The sequence below is a fragment of the Rhinatrema bivittatum genome, chromosome 5 (assembly GCF_901001135.1).
Source record: "Rhinatrema bivittatum chromosome 5, aRhiBiv1.1, whole genome shotgun sequence".
NCBI classification, from domain to species: domain Eukaryota; kingdom Metazoa; phylum Chordata; class Amphibia; order Gymnophiona; family Rhinatrematidae; genus Rhinatrema; species Rhinatrema bivittatum.
The window spans coordinates 66,690,969-66,715,479 of NC_042619.1; the positions used below are offsets into that span (position 1 = coordinate 66,690,969).

A 24,511-nucleotide genomic window follows, 5' to 3' on the forward strand; every position below is an offset into this window, starting at 1 on the left:
GATTTTAAACACCTCTATCATATCCCACCTCAGTCGTCTCTTCTCCAAGCTGAAAATTCCTAACCTCTTTAGTCTTTCCTCATAGGGGAGCTGTTCCATTCCCCTTATCATTTTGGTAGCCCTTCTCTGTACCTTCTCCATCGCAATTATATCTTTTTTGAGATGTGGTGACCAGAATTGTACACAGTATTCAAGGTGCGGTCTCACCATGGAGCGATACAGAGGCATTATGACATTTTCCGTTTTATTCACCATTCCCTTTCTAATAATTCCCAACATTCTGTTTGCTTTTTTGACTGCCGCAGCACACTGTACCGACGATTTCAATGTGTTATCCACTATGACACCTAGATCTCTTTCTTGGGTTGTAGCACCTAATATGGAACCCAACATTGTGTAATTATAGCATGGGTTATTTTTCCCTATATGCATCACCTTGCACTTATCCACATTAAATTTCATCTGCCATTTGGATGCCCAATTTTCCAGTCTCACAAGGTCTTCCTGCAATTTATCACAATCTGCTTGTGATTTAACTACTCTGAACAATTTTGTGTCATCTGCAAATTTGATTATCTCACTCGTCGTATTTCTTTCCAGATCATTTATAAATATATTGAAAAGTAAGAGCCCCAATACAGATCCGGGAGGCACTCCACTGTCCACTCCCTTCCCCTGAGAAAATTGCCCATTTAATCCTACTCTCTGTTTCCTGTCTTTTAGCCAGTTTGCAATCCACGAAAGGACATCGCTACCTATCCCATGACTTTTTACTTTTCCTAGAAGCCTCTCATGAGGAACTTTGTCAAACGCCTTCTGAAAATCCAAGTATACTATATCTACCGGTTCACCTTTATCCACATGTTTATTAACTCCTTCAAAAAAGTGAAGCAGATTTGTGAGGCAAGACTTGCCCTGGGTAAAGCCATGCTGACTTTGTTCCATTAAACCATGTCTTTCTATATGTTCTGTGATTTTGATGTTTAGAACACTTTCCACTATTTTTCCTGGCACTGAAGTCAGGCTAACTGGTCTGTAGTTTCCCGGATCGCCCCTGGAGCCCTTTTTAAATATTGGGGTTACATTTGCTATCCTCCAGTCTTCAGGTACAATGGATGATTTTAATGGTAAGTTACAAATTTTTACTAATAGGTCTGAAATTTCATTTTTTAGTTCCTTCAGAACTCGGGTGTATACCATCCGGTCCAGGTGATTTACTACTCTTCAGTTTGTCAATCAGGCCTACCATATCTTCTAGGTTCACCGTGATTTGATTCTGTCCATCTGAATCATTGCCCATGAAAACCTTCTTCATTACGGGTAGCTCCCCAACATCCTCTTTAGTAAACACCGAAGCAAAGAAATCATTTAATCTTTCCGCGATGACCTTATCTTCTCTAAGTGCCCCTTTAACCCCTCGATCATGTAACGGTCCAACTGACTCCCTCACAGGCTTTCTGCTTTAGATATACTTTAAAAAGTTTTTACTGTGAGTTTTTGCCTCTACAGCCAACTTCTTTTCAAATTCTCTCTTAGCCTGTCTTATCAATGTCTTACATTTAACTTGCCAATGTTTATGCTTTACCCTGTTTTCTTCTGTTGGATCCTTCTTCCAATTTTTGAATGAAGATCTTTTGGCTAAAATAGCTTCTTTCACCTCCCCTTTTAACCATGCCGGTAATCGTTTTGCCTTCTTTCCATCTTTCTTAATGTGTGGAATACATCTGGACTGTGCTTCTAGAATGGTATTTTTTAACAATGACCATGCCTCTTGGACATTTTTTACTTTTGTAGCTGCTCCTTTCAGTTTTTTTCTAACAATTTTTCTCATTTTATCAAAGTTTCCCTTTTGAAAGTTTAGCACGAGAGCCTTGGATTTGCACACTGTTCCTTTTCCAGTCATTAAATCAAATTTGATCATATTATGATCACTATTGCCAAGCTGCCCCACCACCGTTACCTCTCTCACCAAGTCCTGTGCTCCACTGAGAATTAGATCTAAAAATGCTCCCTCTCTCTTCGGTTCCTGAACCAATTGCTCCATAAAGCTATCATTTATTCCATCCAGGAACGTTATCTCTCTAGCGTGACCCGATGATACATTTATCCAGTCTATATTGGGGTAATTGAAGTCTCCCATTATTACTGCACTACCAATTTGGTTAGCTTCCCTAATTTCTCTTAGCATTTCACTGTCCGTCTCACCATCTTGACCAGGTGGACGGTAGTATACCCCTATCACTATAGTCTTCCCCGACACACAAGGGATTTCTACCCATAAATATTCAATTTTGTATTTAGTCTCATGCAGGATGTTTATCCTGTTGGACTCTATGCCATCCCGGACATAAAGTTCCACACCTCCTCCCGAGTGCTCCTCTCTGTCATTGCGATATAATTTGTACCCCGGTATAGCAGTGTCCCATTGGTTTTCCTCTTTTCACCATGTCTTTGAGATGCCAATTAAGTCTATGTCATCATTTACTGCTATACATTCTAATTCTCCCATCTTACTTCTTAAACTTCTGGCATTAGCATACAAACATTTCAAAGTTTGTTTTTTGTTTGTATTTTCATTCTGCTTTTTAATTGATAGGGATAAGTTAGAATTTTTTTAGCTCAGGTGAATTTTTAGTTACAGTCACTTGGACTACTTTTCTAATTATTGGAACCTCACTGTCGGGATGCTCTAATTCTAATGCATCATTAGTATCCTTTAAAGATACCTCTCTCCGAACCATGCGCTGCTGAGCGACTGTCGGCTTTCCCCTTTGTTCTAGTTTAAAAGCTGCTCTATCTCCTACATGTTTGGCTGTGTGCCTTTTAAAATCCATGCGGCACGAGCGGGTCCGAGTCACACGCATTTCTCCCGGTTTTGCCGCGTGGAAGCCTTTTAAAATCGACCAGTAAGTGTATAACTTTTTTCTTTGTGTTATCTCTGCCCCTGTAGCTGCCCACTTTTTAGGCACCTATATTTAGGTACCTAGTGAAAATAGGTCCCTAAATGTAGATGCTTAGCCCTAGCCAGTTTTCAAAGGGGCCAATTGAGGTTTGTAAGTCTCAGAGTTAGGCACCTAAACCCTTTGAAAATTAACCCTATGTAAGTTTTAACAAAGGAAAATTGGTTCTTACCTGCTATTTTTCGTTCCTGAAGTACCACGGATTAGTCCAGACAAGTGGGTTTATGCATCTCTACCAGCAGATGGAGGCAGAGAACAAAGCTTTGAGGCACCGCTACATAACCGAAAGTGCCACCTGCAGTCCCTCAGTATTGACCTGTACCCAAGCCAAGATGTCTACCTTAACAAACCCCAATAAACCTAGGGTGAACAGATACTTGAAGTTTGGAGCCCCCTGAAAAAAAACAAAACTAAAAACTATGTACACTTCTTATTATTCTGAGCATATCACATATCAGCTCAGCAACATTCATAAGCGAGGAAGTCTTTCAAAATATGGGATCATGTCTCTGGACTGATCTGTGGTACTTCAGGAATGAAACTTAGCAGGTAAGAACAATTTTTCTTTCCTGTTTATACCCCGGATCAGTCCAGACAAGTGGGATATATCGAAGTCCCTCTATTTTGAGAGGGAACTCGAAAGACCCGCACGCAAATACACTTTCTCCAAAAAATGCCTCCTCTCGTGCCCACGCATCCAAGCGTTAATGTTTGGTAAAAGTGTGAAGAGAAGATTATGTCGCTGCATGACAAACCTCCTGCAGAGAAACAGTTGACACTCCATCCAAGAAGATGTTCACGCTCTAATAGAATGTGCCTTCAGAGCCACTGGTATCTGACGACCCTTACAAACGCAAGCAGAGCAAATTGTCTCCTTCAGCCACCGAGAAAGGAATTCATGACTTCCAAATATCGCAACCGAGTGCACCCCACATTCAAAAGATGCAAGTCTCTCTCCTTCAGGGAATCCTTAGACCACTCTAGAAATGCCGGCAACTCCACTGTCCGATTCCCATGAAAAGAGGACACCACCTTCCATGAGAAAGGGGACCCTGCGCAATGTGACCCCGACATTTAAAATATGCAGAAAAGGATCTGCATGACAGTGTCTTCAATTTCAAAATCCACCTGGCAAAACAAATGGCTACCAGAAACACTGTCTTCAATGTCAAGTCCTTCAATGTCACTCTTCTCAAAGGCTCAAAAGGTGCTCCACAGAGTATCCGCAAAACCAAATTGAGATTCCAATCTGGACACAATTGATCTGGAAGCCGCAAATGCTTGACTCCCTTCCGGAAACAAGCCACAGCAGGATGAGAGGCCAAAGACCTCCCCCGCATCTTGCCCTTATGGGAATCCAAAGTGGATACCTGAATACGGAGGGAGCTATAGGTCAAACCCTTAGACAAAAACCCTCCTGCAAAAAAGCTAAGAAGTGAGGAACATCCACAGATAAAGGATCCATTTTCTGAAATAGGCACCACGATTCAAAGACCCTCCAGACCCTGGCATGAACCAGAGACATAGAGGGTCTCTGAGCCCGGAGGAGCATGGAAATAACCATTTCTGAATAGCCTTTCAGCCGCAAACCAGCTCTTAAAAGCCAAGCTGTGAGACCAAAGTGATCCTCCTGATCCGAAAGTACAGGGTCCCTGCCGAAGCAAGCACAGCAGATGAGCCAGCCTGATGGGACCACCTACTGCGAGATGCACAAGATCCGCGAACCATGGACGTGGCCACTGTGGTGTTACCAGCTCCACCGTCCCTGGATTCAACTCTGTGCGCCGCAGAATGTGACCGATGAGAGGCCATGGAGGAAACATATACACAACAATCCTGGTTGGCCAGGGGCACACTAGAGCAGTGGTTCTCAACCTTTTTTTGGCCGTGACAGCTGTTTTGTAACATTTATTAGTATAGTTTTACAATTATTTCTGTGTGGGGATCTATAGTAGCTTGGCTTGTTCTGTTTTCCTAATAGGAGGTGTATTGGTGTTTAGGTCCTGGTTAAATATTTGTAGTGTTGCCTTTTCATAGGTAGGGTTGTTACTGTTTGAGAGTGTGTGAACCTGACAGATGGTTCTCAATGCGTGACACACTGAACATTTGACCATCATGGTGCTAAATGTAAAAATACAGTCTGCATCCTCAGGAACCCCCTCGACCCTCCCCAAAATTTATTTATTTATTTTATTTATTTACTTCTTTTTACTATACCGACGTTCAGGACAAAGTCATATCACACCGGTTTACATCAAAACATGGATAAGTTACATCTAACAAGGGAGTAATCAAAATTGGTGCAGAGCAGAACTAGGGCATTATCCATACAACTCACCATATAAAAATAAGATATTCTGGTTCTGATGACATTTATTTATTTATTTATTTATTTAAGGCTTTTATATACCGATGTTCCTGTACTAGTACATATCACGTCGGTTTACATAGAACCAAAGTTGGAAATTACATCAAACAAGAGGGTACAGATAACAGGGCTAACTTCGTATGAACTTATAGATAAAGCAGCGAATGACTTAAAATAAAATTAAATGATTATAAATATGAGTATAAATATACAAAAAATAAATAAACATAAACATTCAACAAACTTGGATTTACAGCAGAATTGAAAAGCCTGAATGCATTATAAAATACAGCTAGCGGGGAAATAGTGAGATTAACTTATAAGATTAAATGGTTATGGCGTCTGACATCTCGCATCATCGTGAATCTGACCCTGAGGGAGAGACCTTTAAGTGAATGTTCTGCTTCGGGGTGTGAACCCTTGGTCCAGCGAAGAACGTACGTCCGGTCGCTGGAAGGCGAGGCCACGTCTGGGACTCTCAGGAGATGGAAGGACAGGAAATCTGGATGCAGGCGCCTCCTGCAGGTCGTGTGGTCCAGATAGCTGACGCCTCCTGCCGGTCGTAGGATCCGAGACGTTTCCGATGGGTCGTGGAAGATAAAGCTGAGCTGGCGCCTCCAGCAGGTCGTGAAATCCGGAACGTCTCCAATGGGTCGTGGAAGGTAAAGCTGAGCTGGCGCCTCCAGCAGGTCGTGAAATCAGAGATAAGAATAGTCCAGGCAAACAGAGCCTAAGGAACTCCAAAGCCGGTCCTGAGGTCGAGAGCCAAGGATTCTTCACAGCTGGTCCAGGAGTCGAGAGCCAGAGGGTACGCCGCAGCCGGTCCAGGGGTCAAGAGCCAGAGAGTACACCACAGCCGGTCCAGGGGTCGAGAGCCAGAGAATACACCGTAGCCAGTCAGGGATCGAGAACCAGAAGACACACCGCAGCCATTTAGGAGTCAACACGGAGGATCAGACGCAGGAACCAACTCAGGAACAAACCAGGAGCCAAGAAGAAGTCAAGGCAAGGTCTGAGGTGCAGGCCTTGCCTTTAAATAGTTCCCACCAGCTGACACACCAGAGGAGAGCCAATCCCGGCGCAGGAAGTACTCCTGCAGCGAATCCACTGCTGCCGAGTAAGCCCCTGGAGGGGGCGGAGCCAGCGACCCGGGAGGGAGATGACGCCGCGGCCATGTTGCGCGGCGCGAACCGTGGGCCCGAGCCCTCGAAACAGCACCCCATCATCTGGGACGCGGTGGTCTGCCGCGCAGGTAAGGGACGGCTTCCGATAGCAGCTTGCCGCTACTGCAATTCATAACAGTACCCCCTCCTTTAGGCCTCCCTCTAGAAGGCTTGGGTTTCTCGGGATGACGAGTATGGAAAGTCTTGAGAAGGTCCTTATCCAAGATATTTGTAGCTGGTTCCCAGGAATTCTCCTCCAGTCCAAAACCTTCCCATGCAAGAAGGTACTCCCATTTACGACTTCGTTTGCGCACATCCAGGACTTCTCGAACTTGGTAAATAGTATCTTCTTCAGCCCTTACCAGCGGAGAAACAGGCATCTTACGAGAGGGCCAGGTGAGAAGTACGGGCTTCAAAAGAGATACATGAAAGGAATTATGAATACGAAGTGTAGGAGGTAGATGTAATTGATAAGTTACAGTTCCCAATTGTCTTATCACTGGAAATGGACCAATGTACCGAGGAGCCAATCTCATGGAGGGGACTCGTAAATGAATATGTCTGGTACTTAGCCATACTCTGTCTCCTGGAAAGAATCGTGGTGCAGGATGTCTGTGTCGATCAGCAAATTTCTTGGCAATATTCGCCGCCCTCCGTAGCATTTGTTGCATATGTTTCCATAGTCACTTCAGTTGTAAGGCTGTACACTGGGCCGCCGGAGAGGCGACCGGCAAAGGTAGTGGTATGGGTGGAGCGGGTTGCTGTCCATAAACAATTTGAAATGGGGAAGCCCCCGTAGAAGTGCAAGTATGGAAGTTGTGGGAAAATTCTGCCAAAGGGCAGCAACGCTGCCCAGTCATCTTGTCGGGAGTTAACATAAGCTCGTAAAAATTGTTTTAAGGATCGGTTGGTCCTCTCCGCCTGCCCGTTGGCTTGGGGGTGAAAAGCAGTGGTGAAATCCAGAGCAATGTGAAATTTAGTGCAAAGACTCCTCCAGTATTTAGCTGTGAACTATGATCCACGGTCCGTGGTAATGTGCTGAGGAATACCATGGAGACGAAAAATGAGTAACATGAAGAGATGAGCCAAACGGGGAGCAGATGGGAGGGCGGGTAATGGGGTAAAATGGGCCATTTTGGAAAATCGATCCACTACATCCCATATAACCGTATGTCCTTCTGAGGATGGCAGATTGACAATGAAATCAGTTGAAATATGAGACCAAGGTTTAGTAGGCACCCGAAGAGGTTGTAACAGTCCCCATGTCTTCCCTGTAGGATTCTTATGTTGAGCGCATATAGGACAAAAATCTACGTAAGCGCGAATGTCCTTGCGCATGCCCGACCACCAATAGTGTTGCTGCAGAAGGGCAAGTGTTCGTTTCTGTCCGGAATGCCCAGCCACTTGGGAATCATGTCCCCATTTTAATACCTTGTTGCGAAGTATCTGAGGTACCACAGTCTTGCCAACGGGAACCGTGAAAGTCGCAGAGAGGATAATACAAGCAGGATCGATGATGCTCTGTATAGGCTCTATGATATCCTCGCTGACAAAAGATCGCGATAATGCATCAGCCTTAATGTTCTTGTTGGCGGGTCTATATCGAATCTCAAAGTCAAGATGGGTAAAAAAAAGTGTCCAGCGGTCCTGGCGTGGATTCAGACGTTGGGCTTGCTGTAAATAGATTAAGTTTTTGTGGTCCGTGAAAACCGTGATCATATGCTGAGCCCCTTCCAGCCACTGTCGCCATTCTTCAAAAGTGAGTTTAATGGCTAGCAACTCCCGGTCGCCAATGGAATAATTGCGCTCGGCCGGCGAGAATTTCCTAGAAAAGTAGGAGCAAAGGATGAGACGTACCTGAAGCTGTTATTTGACTCAACACCGCACCAACTCCTACAGTGGAAGCATCGACTTTAACAATGAAGGGACGTCTGGGATCTGGGTGATGAAGACAAGGTTGTTGTAGAAAGGAATCTTTAAGAGTTTGGAATGCCTCTGTAGCTTCAACTGGCCAGATCTTAGCATTAGCTCCGTTGTGTGTGAACGCAGTAAGCTGTGCAGCTAGCTTGGAAAAATCCTTGATGAAACTGCGATAATAATTAGCGAATCCGAGGAACCTTTGAAGTGCGCGTAGACCAGTAGGTTGAGGCCAGTTCTGAATACATTTTAATTTAACAGGGTCCATCTGAAAACCTTGCTTGGAGATAATATACCCCAAGAAAGGTAAAGATTCAGTCTCGAAAACACATTTCTCCAATTTAGCATATAAGTGATTCTCTCTTAAACGTTGCAAGATCTGTATAACATGTTGATGATGAGCTTGTAAGTCTTTAGAAAAAATTAATATATCGTCTAGGTAGACCACCACACAAATATACAGTAAGTCTCTGAAGATTTCGTTAATGAAGTGCTGGAAGACGGCCGGAGCATTGGTTAAGCCGAACGGCATAACTAAATATTTGTAATGTCCGTCCCTGGTATTAAAAGCCCTCTTCCATTCGTCGCCCTCACAAATCTGGACTAGATTATATGCTCCACGTAAGTCGAGTTTAGAAAAAATTTGTGCTCCTTGTAACCGATCAAATAATTCCGCAATAGGGGTAACGGGTATCTGTCCTTGATGGTTATAGCGTTGAGTCTCCTAAAATCAATACAGGGTCGTAACGTCCCATCTTTTTTCTTGACAAAAAAAAATCCAGCTCCCGCCGGGGAGGTAGATCTTCGGATGAATCCCTTCTGTAAATTGTCCTGGATATATTCAGACGTGGCCAAAGTCTCTGACGCGGATAATGGATATGTTCTCCCTTGAGGTGGCGTGGATCCCGGAATCAAATTGATAGCACAATCAAACTCCCGATGTGGAGGTAAGGTGTCTGCGGCCTCCTTGGAGAATACATCCGCAAATTGTTCATATTGAAAGGGTAATTTCCCTAGGCCAGAGGCATAAATGAAACTCTGTGTGCGAGAAGTCTTGTTTAAACATGCTCCAACACAATTGGATCCCCACTGCGTAAGTTTTAAAATTGTCCAATCAAATTGAGGATTATGACGTTGTAGCCACGGAATGCCAAGAACCACTGGATGAATGGCTTTCCTGAGTTCGTAAAAGGTAATCTGTTCCGAGTGGTCCGGTGCGATATGACAATCCAGAAGTTTAGTCTGATGCGTAATGGTTCCAGGTAATGGATCCCCATGAATAGACGAAACGACTAATGGCTTAGGACAGGGTCGGGTAGGAATCCGTAATTGGTCGACTATCTCTTGAAGGATGAATTCTCTGCCGGCACCGGAGTCTACTAAGGCCAAAGTGGTAAATTCCTGTCCATTAATCGAGAGGGTGATTGGTAACTTGAGTGGGGGAGCTGGAGATGTAAGACATAGGGTTACTCCCCCCATGGACCCTAGGCTCTGGAGTTTCTCGGATGAATTGGGCAGCTTGCAATACGATGGCCAGAACCTCCACAATACAAACAAAGACCTTCTCTACGTCTTCTCTGACGTTCAGCAGGAGACAAAGGATCTCTGCCAAGTTGCATGGGTTCCTCAGTGGTTGTTTCTGTAGAAGACACTTCTCGGGTGTTCGTGGGAGGAAGAGATGGAGCATAGGAGGTGGTCAGGCATCTTCTAGCTCCTAGATTTTCCCGAGCTCTTTCTTGAAGTTGCCGGTCAATTCTGGTGGCTAACTCGATAAGGGAGGTTAGAGAAGTTGGGAGTTCCCTGGCCGCCAGTTCATCTTTGATTTTAGGAGATAGACCTTCCAGATAAATCGTTCGGAGGGTTGATTCTTCCCACTGGAGTTCCGTCGCCAAAGTCCGAAATTCAATATCGTAGTCCATGAGAGCTTGTCCTCCTTGTCGCAAGTGCAGAAGAGTGGACCCTGCGGCTGCTTTTTTCCCTGGTTCTTCAAACACTGACTGGAACAATTCCAGGAAACGAGGAAAGTCCTGTAATACTGGATCAGCGTGCTGCCATAACGCAGACCCCCATGCTAGTGCTTTGCCATCTAACAAAGACAAAATGTAGGTAGTTCTAGTTATATCATCCAGAAAGAGTGAGGACTGTAGACGGAAATGCATATCGCATTGATCAAGAAATCCCAAGCATAAACGCGGATCTCCAGCATACCGAGGTGGAACAGGTAAAGGTATAACCGGACGAGGAACACCTTGTGGAATTGACATAGCAGGTGTGGTCAGTGAACTGACTGTGGGCGGGTTAGAATGCGTCGTAACCACATCATCTAACCGGACGTTAAGTCGTTCAGTGGAGGCGGCCATGGATTCCAACATGTTCTGCTGTTCGACTATTTTCTGTGCCAGACCAGGAATTGCTCGTAGTGCCGAGGCCTCTGCCGGGTCCATGGCCTTGACTTCTGTTCTGCTTCGGGGTGTGAACCCTTGGTCTAGCGAAGAACGTACGTCCGGTTGCTGGAAGGCGAGGCCACGTCTGGGACTCTCAGGAGATGGAAGAACAGGAAATCTGGATGCAGGCGCCTCCTGCAGGTCGTGTGGTCCAGATAGCTGACGCCTCCTGCTGGTCGTAGGATCCGAGACGTTTCTGATGGGTCGTGGAAGATAAAGCTGAGCTGGCGCCTCCAGCAGGTCGTGAGATCCGGAACGTCTCCAATGGGTCGTGGAAGGTAAAGCTGAGCTGGCGCCTCCAGCAGGTCGTGAAATCAGAGATAAGAATAGTTCAGGCAAACAGAGCCTAAGGAACTCCAAAGCCGGTCCTGAGGTCGAGAGCCAAGGATTCTTCACAGCCGGTCCAGGAGTCGAGAGCCAGAGGGTACGCCGCAGCCGGTCCAGGGGTCGAGAGCCAGAGAGTACACCACAGCTGGTCCAGGGGTCGAGAGCCAGAGAATACACCGTAGCCAGTCAGGGATCGAGAACCAGAAGACACACCGCAGCCAGTCAGGAGTCAACACGGAGGATCAGACGCAGGAACCAACTCAGGAACAAACCAGGAGCCAAGAAGAAGTCAAGGCAAGGTCTGAGGTGCAGGCCTTGCCTTTAAATAGTTCCCACCAGCTGACACACCAGAGGAGAGCCAATCCCGGCGCAGGAAGGACTCCTGCAGCGAATCCACTGCTGCCAAGTAAGCCCCTGGAGGGGGCGGAGCTAGCTACCCGGGAGGGAGATGACGCCACAGCTATGTTGCGCGGAGCGAACCGCGGGCCCGAGCCCTCGAAACAGCACCCCATCATCGGGGACGCGGCGGTCTGCCGCGCAGGTAAGGGACGGCTTCCGATCGCGGTTTGCCGCTACCGCAATTCATAACAGTGAAGGCTTTTGTGTCATCTCAGTAAAAGCAAAACAAACTCCCTTTACTTGCAGGCACAATATCCCTCTTATGAAAAGAGAGTAATTTACCACTAATGCATGTCCTATTAAGAAAATACAACAAATAAGATTTATACAAATGCCTACATGCTAGTAAAATACCTCACCTCGGTCACACACTCAGAACTGACCTTCACCACAAATGATAAAAATGAAGACAAAGTGGAATGGGAAACTAAAACAACCACTCTGCATGCAGTGCAAACCTGGAGAAATGGAAAGAGAAATATAGCACCTAACACAGTCCCAGGATCTGCAATAATGCACACAAACTAACCCGCACAAAGTTACATCTGTATTATAGAACACACTCAAACAGTAAAAACCCTACGTATGAAAAGGCAACACTATAAATATTTAACCAGGCCCTAAATATAATACACCTCCTATTAGGAAAACAGAACAAGCCAAGCTACTATAGATCCCCACACAGAAATAATTGTAAAACTATACTAATAAATGTTACAAAACAGCTGATGAACAGAATAACTCCACCAATTAAAAACATAAAAATTATTAAAAATTGTCAAAATATCAATAAAATATTTCAAAACTGCAGACACATCACAAAATACCCAATAATTAAAATGGCAGTCAATCAAGAAAAATAAACTTTAAAAGCCACCTTTACTTACCCTCTCCAGCAACTCTCCTACTCCTTTCCCTTGCAAGCCAATAGCACTCACCAGAAGCAGCAATGGCTGCTGAAGCTCTGTCCTCAAGGTCCTCTTCCTTAGGGCCCACAAACAGTCACTCATACACAGTCTGTCTCACACAGACCAGTAACCTCCCTAATCAGTCTCTGTCTCTCACACGTACACACCAGTCACCTCCTTCACCAGTCTCTGTCTCACACACTCTGGTCAGGCACTCATCCTAACCAGTCTCTGTCTCTCTCTCACACACACACACACACACACACACACACCAGTCACCTCGCTGACCATTCTGACTCACACAGACACCAGTCACCTCGCTGACCAGTCTCTGTCTCACATACACACACACCAGTCACATCCCTGGCCAGTGTCTGTCTCACACACACCAGTCATGTCCCTGACCAGTCTGTCTCTCTCTCTCTCTCACACACGCACACACACACACACACACACACACACCAGTCACCTCCCTGACCAGTCTGTCTTTCACACACACACACACACACACCAGTCACCTCCCTGACCAATCTCTGTCTCTCTCGCACACACCACACCAGTCATCTCCCTGACCAGTCTGTCTCACATATATACACACACCAGTCATCTCCCTGACCAGTCTGTCTCACATATACCCACACACCAGTAACCTCCCTGACCAGTCTCTGTCTCACATATACACATACACCAGTCACCTCCCTGACCAGTGTCTTGTCTCACACACACACACACACACCAGTCACCTCCCTGACCAGTCTGTCTCTCTCTCACAGAAACACACCAGCTCCAACCATGATCTCTCTAAATCACACACATGCTCTCTCACTTATACAAGCTCTTAATCACACACAAATGCTCTTACTCCCATATTTCTACAAAGCTGCCACTCACACACATACGCTCATGTGGAGCCTCTTCTTATTGCTTGGCCCAATAAGCCTGGACTCCGCTCTTCAGCCACCGCCAGCTTGTCCTTAAACGGCAGCGCTCAGCGTCCCTCTGCTCTTCGGCCCGTCGGCCCGGCCTCCGGTGCAAGCACGCATGGTCTCTCCGCACTTCAGCTGCTGCCGGCCCAGTCTCCGGCGGCGCCTCACAGCGTCTCTATGCACTTCAGCCGCTGTCGGCACGAACTCCGGCGGCGCCTCACAGCGTCTCTATGCACTTCAGCCGCCCACGGCTTGTTCTCCGACGGCGGCGCTCAGCTTCTCTCCGCTCTTCGGCCCTCCGGCTCGGCCTCCGGCAGCAGCGTGCATGATCTCTGCACTTCAGTCACTGCCTCCCGGCCTCCGGTAGCAGCGCGCACAGTCTCTCTGCACTTCAGCCACTGCCGGCCTGTCCTCCTACGGTGGCGCTCAGTGTCTCTCCTCTCTTCAGCTGCCGCCGTCCCGGCCTCCGGCAGTGGCACTCCCCTATCAACTGCATCACCCAGTCCACCTGGGGAGAAGGGAAGAACAAGTGGGGAAGCTACGACACACCTGCCGGTGCTTGGCGATACACTGGTGTGTCACGACACACTGGTTGAGAACCACTGCACTAGATCATCTAACCCCTCTGAACTGGGCTCCCTCCTGCGACTGAAAAACCTTGATGTCTTTACATTGGCCCACGTCGCCATGAAGTCCAACTGGGGAACACCCAATATGGCACAAATGTGAATTCCAGGCTTCTGGAACTAGCTGCTGCCTGCTGAGGAAATCCATCTGCATGTTGTCCAGTCCTGTGACGAGGAGGCTGCAATCCCCTCGAGATGGCGTTCCGCTCACATAAGCAACAGCTGCGTCTCCCGAGCCACCGCAGCACTTTTGGTCCCTCCTTGCCGGCTGATGTATGCCACCATTGTCGCATTGTCTGAAAACACTCGAACCATGCGTCCTTGGACCATGTGTCCCTGGACCAAAGGCAGGAACACCTCCAGGGCTCTGAACACCACCCTCGTCTCCAGGCGATTGATCAACCACGATGCCTTCGCCCCTGACCAAAGACTGTCTATCACTGTATGCAGCGGACAGGTTGTCAAAGCTGCAGGTGTAGGTGACACATTTTTGAGCCTGTCGGTGCCGAAGGTATGGGATTACTTGTAAGTGCTTGGCTCCATGGCTGTGACTTTCAACTTGGTTCCCTCGGCCTTTGCTCACATGCATCCTTTGCAAAAAGGTACTTTTGGCGAAGTGGAATCCGTTGTCAGAGGAGTATCACCTGCCGTTACCTCTTCTACGAGAATCCAGGTCCAGTCTTTCGTGATGGCTGTCAAGGGCCTACTGGGAAAAAGGAGTGGACTTGGAGTTCCTCAAGCACTCCTCAGCCTTTGAGCCTGGCACCACTCATTTCGGGACCTCCAAGTGGCATACATCAGCCGGCAAGGAGGGACTAAAAGTGCTGCGGTGGCTTGGGAGACGCAGCTGTTTGGAATTTGAGAAGGACAACTGGAACTGAGAAGGTACAGGCGCCTCCTGCAGCTCATGGAAGAGACATGGAACAAGGAACATAGAACAAGAGAATGTACATGGAAACAACAAAAGGAACATGTGAGCAAAGGCCGAGGGAACCAAGTCGGCACTTAAAAGTAATCCCAGACCTTCGGCACTGACAGGCTCAAAGACGCGTCACCTGTTCCTGCAGCTTCGACAACCTGTCCGCTGTCAGAAACACTCTTCCCTTCTGGGTATTGAAAAGGGCTCCTTTATACTCCAACGTCTGAAATGAAAACCGGAGAATCTTAGCTACATTGATCACTCAACTCAGAGACCTCAGGGTATCCATCACTCTTTGTAAGGACCTACCACACTCTTCCTCCATCTTCATCCGCATCAGCCAGTCACCCAGATATGGATGGGCCAGGATTTCCTCTCACCTCAAGGCCACCGCCACTGCTACCATCACCTTTGTGAAGGTGGAGGGAGCCATAGCCAACCTGAAAGGAAGGGTTCAAACCTCTGATGATCCTTTCAAATGGAAATATGAAGATATGCATCAGTCAGGTCCAAAGATGCCTGGAATTCTCTTCTGTGGACCTCTGCTGTTACTGTACGCAACGGTCCTATGTGAAAAAGTGCCCGGTTGACTTGCTGAAAAAACTATTCAAAACCACCTTCCGAACGGCACTACAAGGTAGTTTTTTCAGCAAGTCAACTAGGCAATTTAATTGAGACTGCAATTGTTTCACAAAGAAGTAAAAGTAACAGTTTGAATTTGGAATCGGTTTAATCTCTGCTGACCATAATTCACTGTTTATTAAAACTCATCAAGAATACACATAACTTTGTGAGTGAGTTCTGATACTTATTAATTCATTTTAAAATTTAAACAAATTAAAGAAAATAAAATAAAAATTTGTTTTTTCCAATAAAAGAAGAGAATCATTAGAGGTTTTTTGACCCATGATTGCATCAACTGGTTTACACTCTGATAATTATTTCAGGAAAGATACCAGTGCTGAGGTCTTTTCCTCTGATTTTAAATAATTTTCACTAAATTTGAAAAATAAAAAACATTTTTCATTGCAGTCACAGTTAATATTAATATACACCAGCTATTTCCCTTTCTTGTTGTATTTTATACTGGTGGTTCCTTAAGTGTTTCTTCCATCTCTATTTATTTATTTACTTATTTATTTATTTATGGCTTTTTTATACCGACACTCATGATACCAATCATATCGTATCGGTTTACAATCAACAGCGGTGCAATAACATTAACATCAACGTGAACAATAGGCGAAGAGAGAAAAAGTGAATAAAAGTTACAATAAAACAGGGGCACTTGAACTGGGAGGAGGAAAATCCAGAGTCATGGCTAACATAGAAAAAAATAATATCTAGTCTCAGAAATAAATAATATCTAGTCATATACTTAGGACTATAATAATCACTTGTACTCAGGACTGAATATTATCAAATATATAAATAATATCCTATACTCAGGGCTGTAGAATATTAAATGTTCCTGACTAAATAGTATTAGTTCATAAAACTCAGGACTTATTAATATAACGTCAGAAGCCATGTCAAGGATGGGGAACGTCGACTGGTGGACCAAGGCGAGTTATAGCAGTTGGGGTGGTCATAGATCAGGGAAGGCTTGTAGAAATAGCCAAGTCTTGAGTTTCTTTCTGAATGTCTGCGTGCAAGGTTCTTGTCTAAGGTCTGGGGGCATGTTATTCCAGATGGTTGGCGCTGCTGTCGAGAAGGCTCAATCTTTGGTGGATGAGAGGTGTGTGAATTTGTCTGGGGGGGTGTGTAGCGTACCTTTGTATGCTTCTCTGATGGGTCTGGAAGAGAAGTGTAGCGTGAGTGGGTAGTGTACATCGATGGGTATTCTGTTGTAGATAGCTTTATGGATGATGGTGAGACACTTGTGTAGAATTCTGAAGTTTACTGGGAGCCAGTGTAGGTTTTTCAGGATAGGTGTGATGTGGTCTCTTCTATTGGAGTTTGTTAAAATTCTGGTGGCTGAATTTTGTAGCATCTGAAGCGGTTTGGTGGAGGAAGCGGGAAGGCCTAGCAGAATGGAATTGCAGTAATCTAATTTGGAGAATATAATGGCCTGGAGTACCGATCTGAAGTCTTGAAAATACAGTAGCGGTTTGAGTCTTTTTAGTACCTGAAGTTTGAAGAAGCAGTCTTTGGTTGTGTTGGTGATGAACTTTTTTAGATTTAGCTGGTTATCAATTATAACTCCGAGGTCTCTTGCTTGGTTGACCCAGGGTGTTGGTGTGACTTGAATGTAGGCTATCTTTGTGGTTGAGAGATATAAGGAGCATTTCTGTCTTGGACGTGTTGAGAACAAGGTTTAAGGTAGTAAGGAGGTCGTTGATAACTTGGAGGCAGTTGTCCCAGAATTTCAGTGTTTTTGTGAGGGATTCGGTTATAGGGATCAGGATTTGGACATCGTCGGTGTAAAGATAGTGTTTGAGTTTAAGATTTGTAAGCATCTGGCAAAGGGGGAGAAGGTATAGGTTGAATAGTGTAGGAGACAGAGAGGAGCCCTGTGGAACACCTCTTGTGGTGTTGATGAACGGAGATTCCTTGTTGTTGATCTTTACTTTGTAGCCTCTGTTCGTGAGAAAGGAGTCAAACCATTTGAAGGCCGTACCTGTTATCCCGATGTCCGAAAGTCGTTTAAGGAGAGTGGAATGATTCACCGTGTCGAATGCTGCCGAGATGTCGAGGAGTATTAGCAGGAAGAAGTACCCGGAGTCCATAACCATGATGAGATGGTCTGTGAGGGAGATGATTAGGGATTCGGTGCTTAGAGCTTTGCGAAATCCATATTGCGATGAATGGAGAATGTTGTGATCTTCCAGGTATTCTGATAATTGGGTGTTGACTATTTTTTCTATGATCTTTGCTAGAAAAGGTAGATTGGAAATAGGTCGGAAGTTGTTGGGTTCTCTGGTATCTAGATTTGCTTTCTTAAGAAGGGGTTTGAGGGTGGCAATTTTTAGGACGTCCGGGAAGATTCCTTGAGATAGTGAGCAGTTTATGATGTCGGCTAGGTACTTGGAGATGCAGTCTGGCACTGATAGAAGAAGTTTGCTTGGGATTTGGTCCAGTGGGTGGTATGAAGGTTTCATTTTCTTTATAAGGGATTCAATTTCCAGGGAGGAGGTGGGTTCAAATGAATCCAGTGAGGGTCCGGAATTTGAGGGGGGGGGGGGGGGCTGGAGATGTGAGTGGAGGTAGAATTGACAGGCAGGCATGTTAGTAAGTTAGAAATTTTGTTGTGGAAAAAAATTGCCAATTCATTTGCCTTTGCTTGTGCCTGTTCGTCTGGGATGCATGGGGTAGTGGTTTTAGTGAGCTCTGATACATAGGAGAATAGAGCCTTAGGATCAAAGACGAGGTCATGTATTCTGTGACCGTAGAAATCTTTTTTTGCTCGGTGAGTGGCGTTTCTGTAAATGTGTAAGGTAGATTTGTAAGCATTTAGTGTGCTCGGGCACTGGGTCTTGCGCCATTTGTTTTCTCTTTGTCTGAGGTTTCGCTTAAGTTCTCTGAGTTCGTCAGAGAACCATGGTTGTTTCCTTAGAGGCGTCTGTTTGATTCTTCTGGTTGCCTGAGGGCATACTTTGTTTGCTATTGATTCTGTGATACTAAACCATGAGCAGAGTGCCGAGTTGGAGTCAGAGACTTCTAGATTGTGGAGTTCCTTTGTTAGATGCTCGCTGAGGACTTCTGAGGAGCAGGATCTCCTGTAGTGAACTGTTGATTGAGTGGGTTGTGTTTTTGGATTTTACTTGCTTGTGAGGGAGATGGTAATCAGAGAGTGGTCGGACCAGGGAACTGGAGTGCATTCCGGGGGGGTAGAAGGTGAAAAACTGGAGTTGATGAAGATCAGATCAAGAATATGCCCTGCTTTGTGGGTGGGTTTGTTGATGATTTGTGTGAAGCCCATAGCCTTGAGAGAGGTGAGGAATGCTTCACAGTTAGTAGAGAGTGGGATCGAATCGACATGGAGGTTGAAGTCCCCTAATATCAAAGCGGGGGCATCTAGGTTGATATGTTTGGCTATGATTTCAACTATGGGAGAGGCATCTGAGTCTAGAAGACCAGGTGGGGCGTATATAAGGAGGATTTGCAGATGGTCAGATTTAAACAGGCCTAGTTCTAATTTAGAGGCTGACTTAATTGGTTGGAGGGTAAGTTTAAGTTCCTTTTTGGCTGCTAGGAGCAATCCGCCGCCTCTTTTTTTCTGTCTGGGAAGAGAAAAGATGTCATATTGATGAGTGAGTAGTTGGTTTGTCAGGGCTGCATCTCTAGAGGACCTGCGGAAACCTCGAAAGGATCGCTGATGTCCCGACAACTGTTTTGCCCCTGAACCAGAGCCCCTTTGCTGGAACTACATCTCTGCGAATCCTGAAACTGGAACCTGGAAGGAAAAACCTTCTTATTGCTCTTCTTATCCTCTGGTAAATGGTTCCCTTTGGACTCCCCAATGACTTCATCAGCTGATCCAAATCCTCGCCAAACAGAAGCCTTCTTTTAAAAGGCAGAGTACACAGCTGGGATTTGAACCATAGGTGTGCCGACAAATTGCACAACCACAAAGGCCTGCGTGTCGCCACCACCGTGAACATGCTCCTGGCGGATGCACGCAACAAATCATATAGCGCATCTGCCACACAGGCTACTCCCACCTCCAAGCGCACGGAATGCCCCGAACTGAGCGTCCTGTTAGAAGCCTACTCCTGTATTTTCTGAACCCAGCACAAACAAGCATGCTGCATCAGGCTGCCACCATAGGCTCAAGGCAGACACCTCAAACATGTGCTTTAGCTGAATTTCTAGCTTGCGGTCTTGAACATCCTTCAGAGCAGCCGAACCCGCTACCGGGATCCCTAGCATCTTGTCTCTGAAGGAGAAGCAGGTATGCTCATTGTGAACTTGGTGTAATTGGTCAGGGATATGTCAGCTTCCCCCACTTAAAAGAATTCCAGATAAAAAGAGTCTTGTAGGAACTAGAAGGTAGCTGGAAGAAGGAAAGCTGAGAGAGAACCTATGAGACAAATAGGAACAAAAAAATAGCACTTGGACTCTGGAACTGGTAACACTTGCCATTGAGAATTTCTCAAGTGGTGTGGAATCTCTGCAACTTTCTACGGCACAAAATATGATATCCCTGAAGAGAACTAGTTGCATTTTTGGGAATGGTTTAAAATGAATGATTTTAAGGGAATGGGTAGCATGATTAGGATGGCTGCTAGTATAGTTAGAACTTGCATAGAGCTTAATTTTTTATTTGTTGTATTACTGTTTTCATTTTATAAATGCTGCTGGCCTCCTTTCCACTGAACCTTTGTCTTGGGTACTAGATGATTTAAGAAAGGTGATTTTCAGTTTGAAAGAACATGTTAAAGAGGTCAAAGTCCTAAGCTGTGCATCAGTGGTAGCCTCTGGGGTCTAATACAAGGCCAAAAATAGCCTGCAATGATTCCCCCGAAACTCACTCTCTCTTCTAGTGATAGTAAGAGGCCTATATTGGCAAAGGGACCCCTTATCCCTTCATCTAGAAGAGGCTTCTGTGGCCCAAAGGGCATCCTTTTTTGGTCCTCCCAGACTCTCCAAAAGAGGTCTCTGCTATCTGAAGAACTCTTCACCTGGTCTTTTTCCCTATTCTCTTGGAATGCTCTCCCATCTTAACCCTTCAGAGGGTGATGATAGCTTGAAGGAGAAGTGGGAGAAATAATCCCCTCCAGCTCTCTTGGCTTCAGTAAACAACATAATGCTGGCTGTCACCTCATACAATTTTTTTTTTTACTTCTCTTTAATTTATCATTTTCCTTGGCAGGAGAGGGATTTCAGGGCAGAGAGAGGGCCTGAAGGTGGAGTTTTTCAGTCTGTAGAAGCTTCTTCTGGAGGGATGGAGGAATGGGAAAAAGGGCCATGGCAGTGGGGAGTGGTGTTGCACTCCTCCCATGGCAGGAGCCACGGGAGGTGCTTACCTGTGCGGGCTCTTGCCTGGTTCCCACGGCCCGAGGCCGCCCCCATTGTCCTCGGTGCTCCATGGCCCGGCAGGGCCTCATCCTCACCCTTGGCTGCGGCTAGGGCCGCCTTATGCTCCTTCTCCGGCGGCTGGACGCCACCACTCTTCATCGGGGCCTGCTAGTGGAGTTCTCCTCATCTCTGAATCCTGTTTCTGATGCTCCGTGTTTCAAAAGATGTCCATGAGTCCATTCCAAAGATGTCCGTGTCTCCATTCCAGAGAGACGTCTGTGACTCCATTCCAGAGACGTTTGTGACTCCATTCCAGAGACGTCTGTGACTCCATTCCAGAGCTGTTTCTTGCGCTCTGCTGTTTCTTGTGCTCCGCTGCTTTTTCTTGTCTTATTTCTTGCTCCGCTGCTTTTTCTTGTCTTGTTCTCTTTTGCTCTGCTTGTTTCTTGTTCTCTTTTGCTTCGCTTGTTCAATTTGCCTATTCTTGTTCCATTTGCCTGTTCTTGTTCCATTTGTGTTTCCTTGCTCCGTGTTCTCTTGTTTGTTCCTTTTGTTGCTTCCATGTACATTCTCTTGTTCTATGTTCCTTGTTCCATGTCTCTTTCATGACCTGCAGGAGGCGCCTGTACCTTCTCAGTTCCAGTTGTCCTTCCTGGACTTCCCGAAGGAGGGGAGAGGACCCCCTTTGAGGGGGGGAGGTGCACTCCTCCCATGGCAGGAGCCAAGGGTGGTGCTTACCTGTGCGGCCAGAGGTCGCAGAAGCCGGGGCCTTGCCTGGCTCTCGCGGCCCGGGGCCACCTCCGTCGTCCTTGGCACTCCACGACCTGGGAGGGCCTCATCCTCACCCTTGGCTGGGGCTGGGGCCGCTTTCTGCTCCTTCTCCGGCGCTGGACGCCGCCACTCTTCATCGGGCCTGCCCTGAGGCCCAGCTTCCTCCTGCTCCAGCCCAGCATTGCAGCAGCATCATGGCCGCTGTCCAGGGTCCTGCCCCTTCTTCCTAAGGGGTGGGCCTGCGGCTTCTTCCTACTTTTAAAGAGACATGGAGGTGTGGGCCACCTGGTAGCTTCTCCCAGGGAGTTACCCTCTCAGCACTACTTAAGGGCCCTTCCGTCACTTCACCGTCGTCTTCGCAAGTTCCATGTCTCCAAGCTCCACGTTTCCAAGTTCTAAGTCTTCGTCTCCTCATCTCCAAGTTCCATGTCTTAGTCTCCTCGTCTCCATGTTCCAAGCTCCACGTCTCCAAGCTTTACGTCTTCCAAGTCCCAAGCTTCACGTCTTCCAAGTCCCAAGTTTCACGTCTCCAAGTCCTCGCCTGAGGCTTATGTCACAAACCCAGTTTTCCAAGCTCAGTCCAGCTCTGTTCCGGTGCCGCCCATGCTGCACACACACCTCACCACGGGTGTGACTCATGTCCCGACCTGGGCCGTCCCTTGGCCCAAGGGCTCCGCTCTCCTATGAGCTAAGTGATGCGCGCCGAGCCCGCAACATCGGCTTCCAAAGGCTGCGCTCGCAACAAGTGGTTCTTGTGGCCTGCGGAATAGTTTTTAAATCTCTAAGGGAGAAGGAGAGTTTGGGGTTAATATGGACTGAATTGGATTATTTGTTCGTTCCTGTAGGCTAATGCAAAAAACTTACTGCTCTTCAAGGAGGCATAGATAAGTTTTTGCATTACCATCTCAATACCAATGAGCTGCTTAATATAAATTTGCATGTGACAGTTCAATATTTTTAATATGCAAGGCTGCTTGAAATGTTTGTGAAAGTTATTGTGAGGTAACGCACTTGTCCATAAAAGGTAACACAGCTTTCTTGCACATGAAACCCACATTAATGCTGAGTTACGCTTAGCAGATTTTGGTATATTGTCCCCTAAGGGGTCGATTTTAAGACCCATGCAAGCGCATCCATGAGCGAGTGGTTCCCGGCGTGGGCACATGGATTCGGCTATTTTATAACACGCGTATTTTGGTGTGCACATGTTATAAAATATATCTGCGCACACATGTGTGGCGGATTTTAACATCCGCGAGTGCATGAGCGGGCGGATGGCCTCCTCCGTCTGCAGGGGGGAAATTTAAAAAGGCCAAGCGTGGTGACGGTATTATGGCTTCCCCAGTTCACCTATACCCCTACCTAACCTTTCTACCCTTTCCCTTCAATTCTCCTCTCCTCTCCAACCCCTAACCCCTAACCCCTTCCTAGCTACTTACTTTTATTTTGTTCGATTACTTACTGCTCCTTGGAAGTCGAAGCAATCTCCGTGGGACAGCATCGAATGGCACTGTCCTGGTCCGCCCCGTCCCACCCCTTCCCGCTCAGACCACGCGCCCCTTTGAAAAGGCCTGGCACTTTGGCACGTAATGGGGTTCCTGTACATACCCGGATCAGTCCAGACAGTGGGTTGAGCCTCCTTTCCAGCAGGTGGAGACAGACAAACTTGCAGGATGCCCTATATCAGGACAGAGCCTATCCTCTCACCCTTCAGTATTCGTCTGTCTCCAGCAGGTGCAGAATCTCCCCTTCGGTTCTCTGCTGTAGGCTAGTCAGCCTCTTCTTCCTCTTTAGGCTCAAGCAAGTACTTCTTTTGGTTCTTGTTTAAAAAAAAAGGATCTCTGAAGGAAATTTCTGCCTTCTTTAGTGCTTTCTGTTTTTTGTGTGGGAGACATCCGTCTCCCAGCTCTTGCCCGGCTCAGTGGGGCTTGTCCCCTTTTGCAGGAGGGGGTTTCCTGCATAGTCCTGTGTCCGTGGACGCTTCCAGGGGTGGGGACCGACGCTCTCTGGGCCTCGTTCCCCCTCTGGCTGCCGAGAGGGTTTTGAACCCGCTGCTGCGCTCAGTAAAAAAAAAAAAAAAAGGGAGTTAAAAGGTGTTAAACTTTCAATAAGTTGCAGGTACTCACCTACCTCAGGCTACTTCGTGGGCAGAGAGTCAGTCTGTCTCCCCACAGGAGATTTGCAGGGCTGCCACTTGGACGTCTCTGTACACTTTTGCTCGGCACTACCGTCTGTATGTGCACGCCCCGGTGTTCGGTTCCTTTGGACGGCAAGTGCTTCGAGCGGGACTGTCTCGGTCCCACCCAGTTTAGGGAAGCTTTGGTACATCCCACTGTCTGGACTGATCCGGGTATGTACAGGAAAGAAATTAGTTCTTACCTGTTAATTTTCGTTCCTGTAGTACCACGGATCAGTCCAGACGCCCCTTCCCTGTCTGTCTTCTGTCCTCTCAGCTTGTTTTCTTGCAGGTCTGCAGATTTTCATATTTTCCTTGGTGCAAGATTACTGAGCATTTACACCGGAAGCCTTGGTGGTTATTTTATGCCAAGTTTATGCAAGAGCGTATAGGTATACCATGCTTCTACATTAATCTATGGTTTCTCCGTTGAGCTTTTTGGTTACTTGCTTGATCCTATTCTTGGGTTTATTGTTTTTTGCTTTGACATACGTTATACTGAAGGGTGAGAGGATAGGCTCTGTCCTGATATAGGGCATCCTGCAAGTTTTAGTCTGTCTCCACCTGCTGGAAAGGAGGCTCAACCCACTGTCTGGGCTGATCCGTGGTACTACAGGAACGAAAATTAACAGGTAAGAACTAATTT

General features: G+C 46.6%; 1 protein-coding gene across 1 annotated transcript in view; it reads left to right on the plus strand.

Annotated features, from left to right (window-relative positions):
• Positions 1-24,511, plus strand: part of DYNC2H1 (dynein cytoplasmic 2 heavy chain 1) — a 1,848,033-nt gene that overhangs the window by 835,377 nt on the left and 988,145 nt on the right. The window lies entirely within an intron of this gene.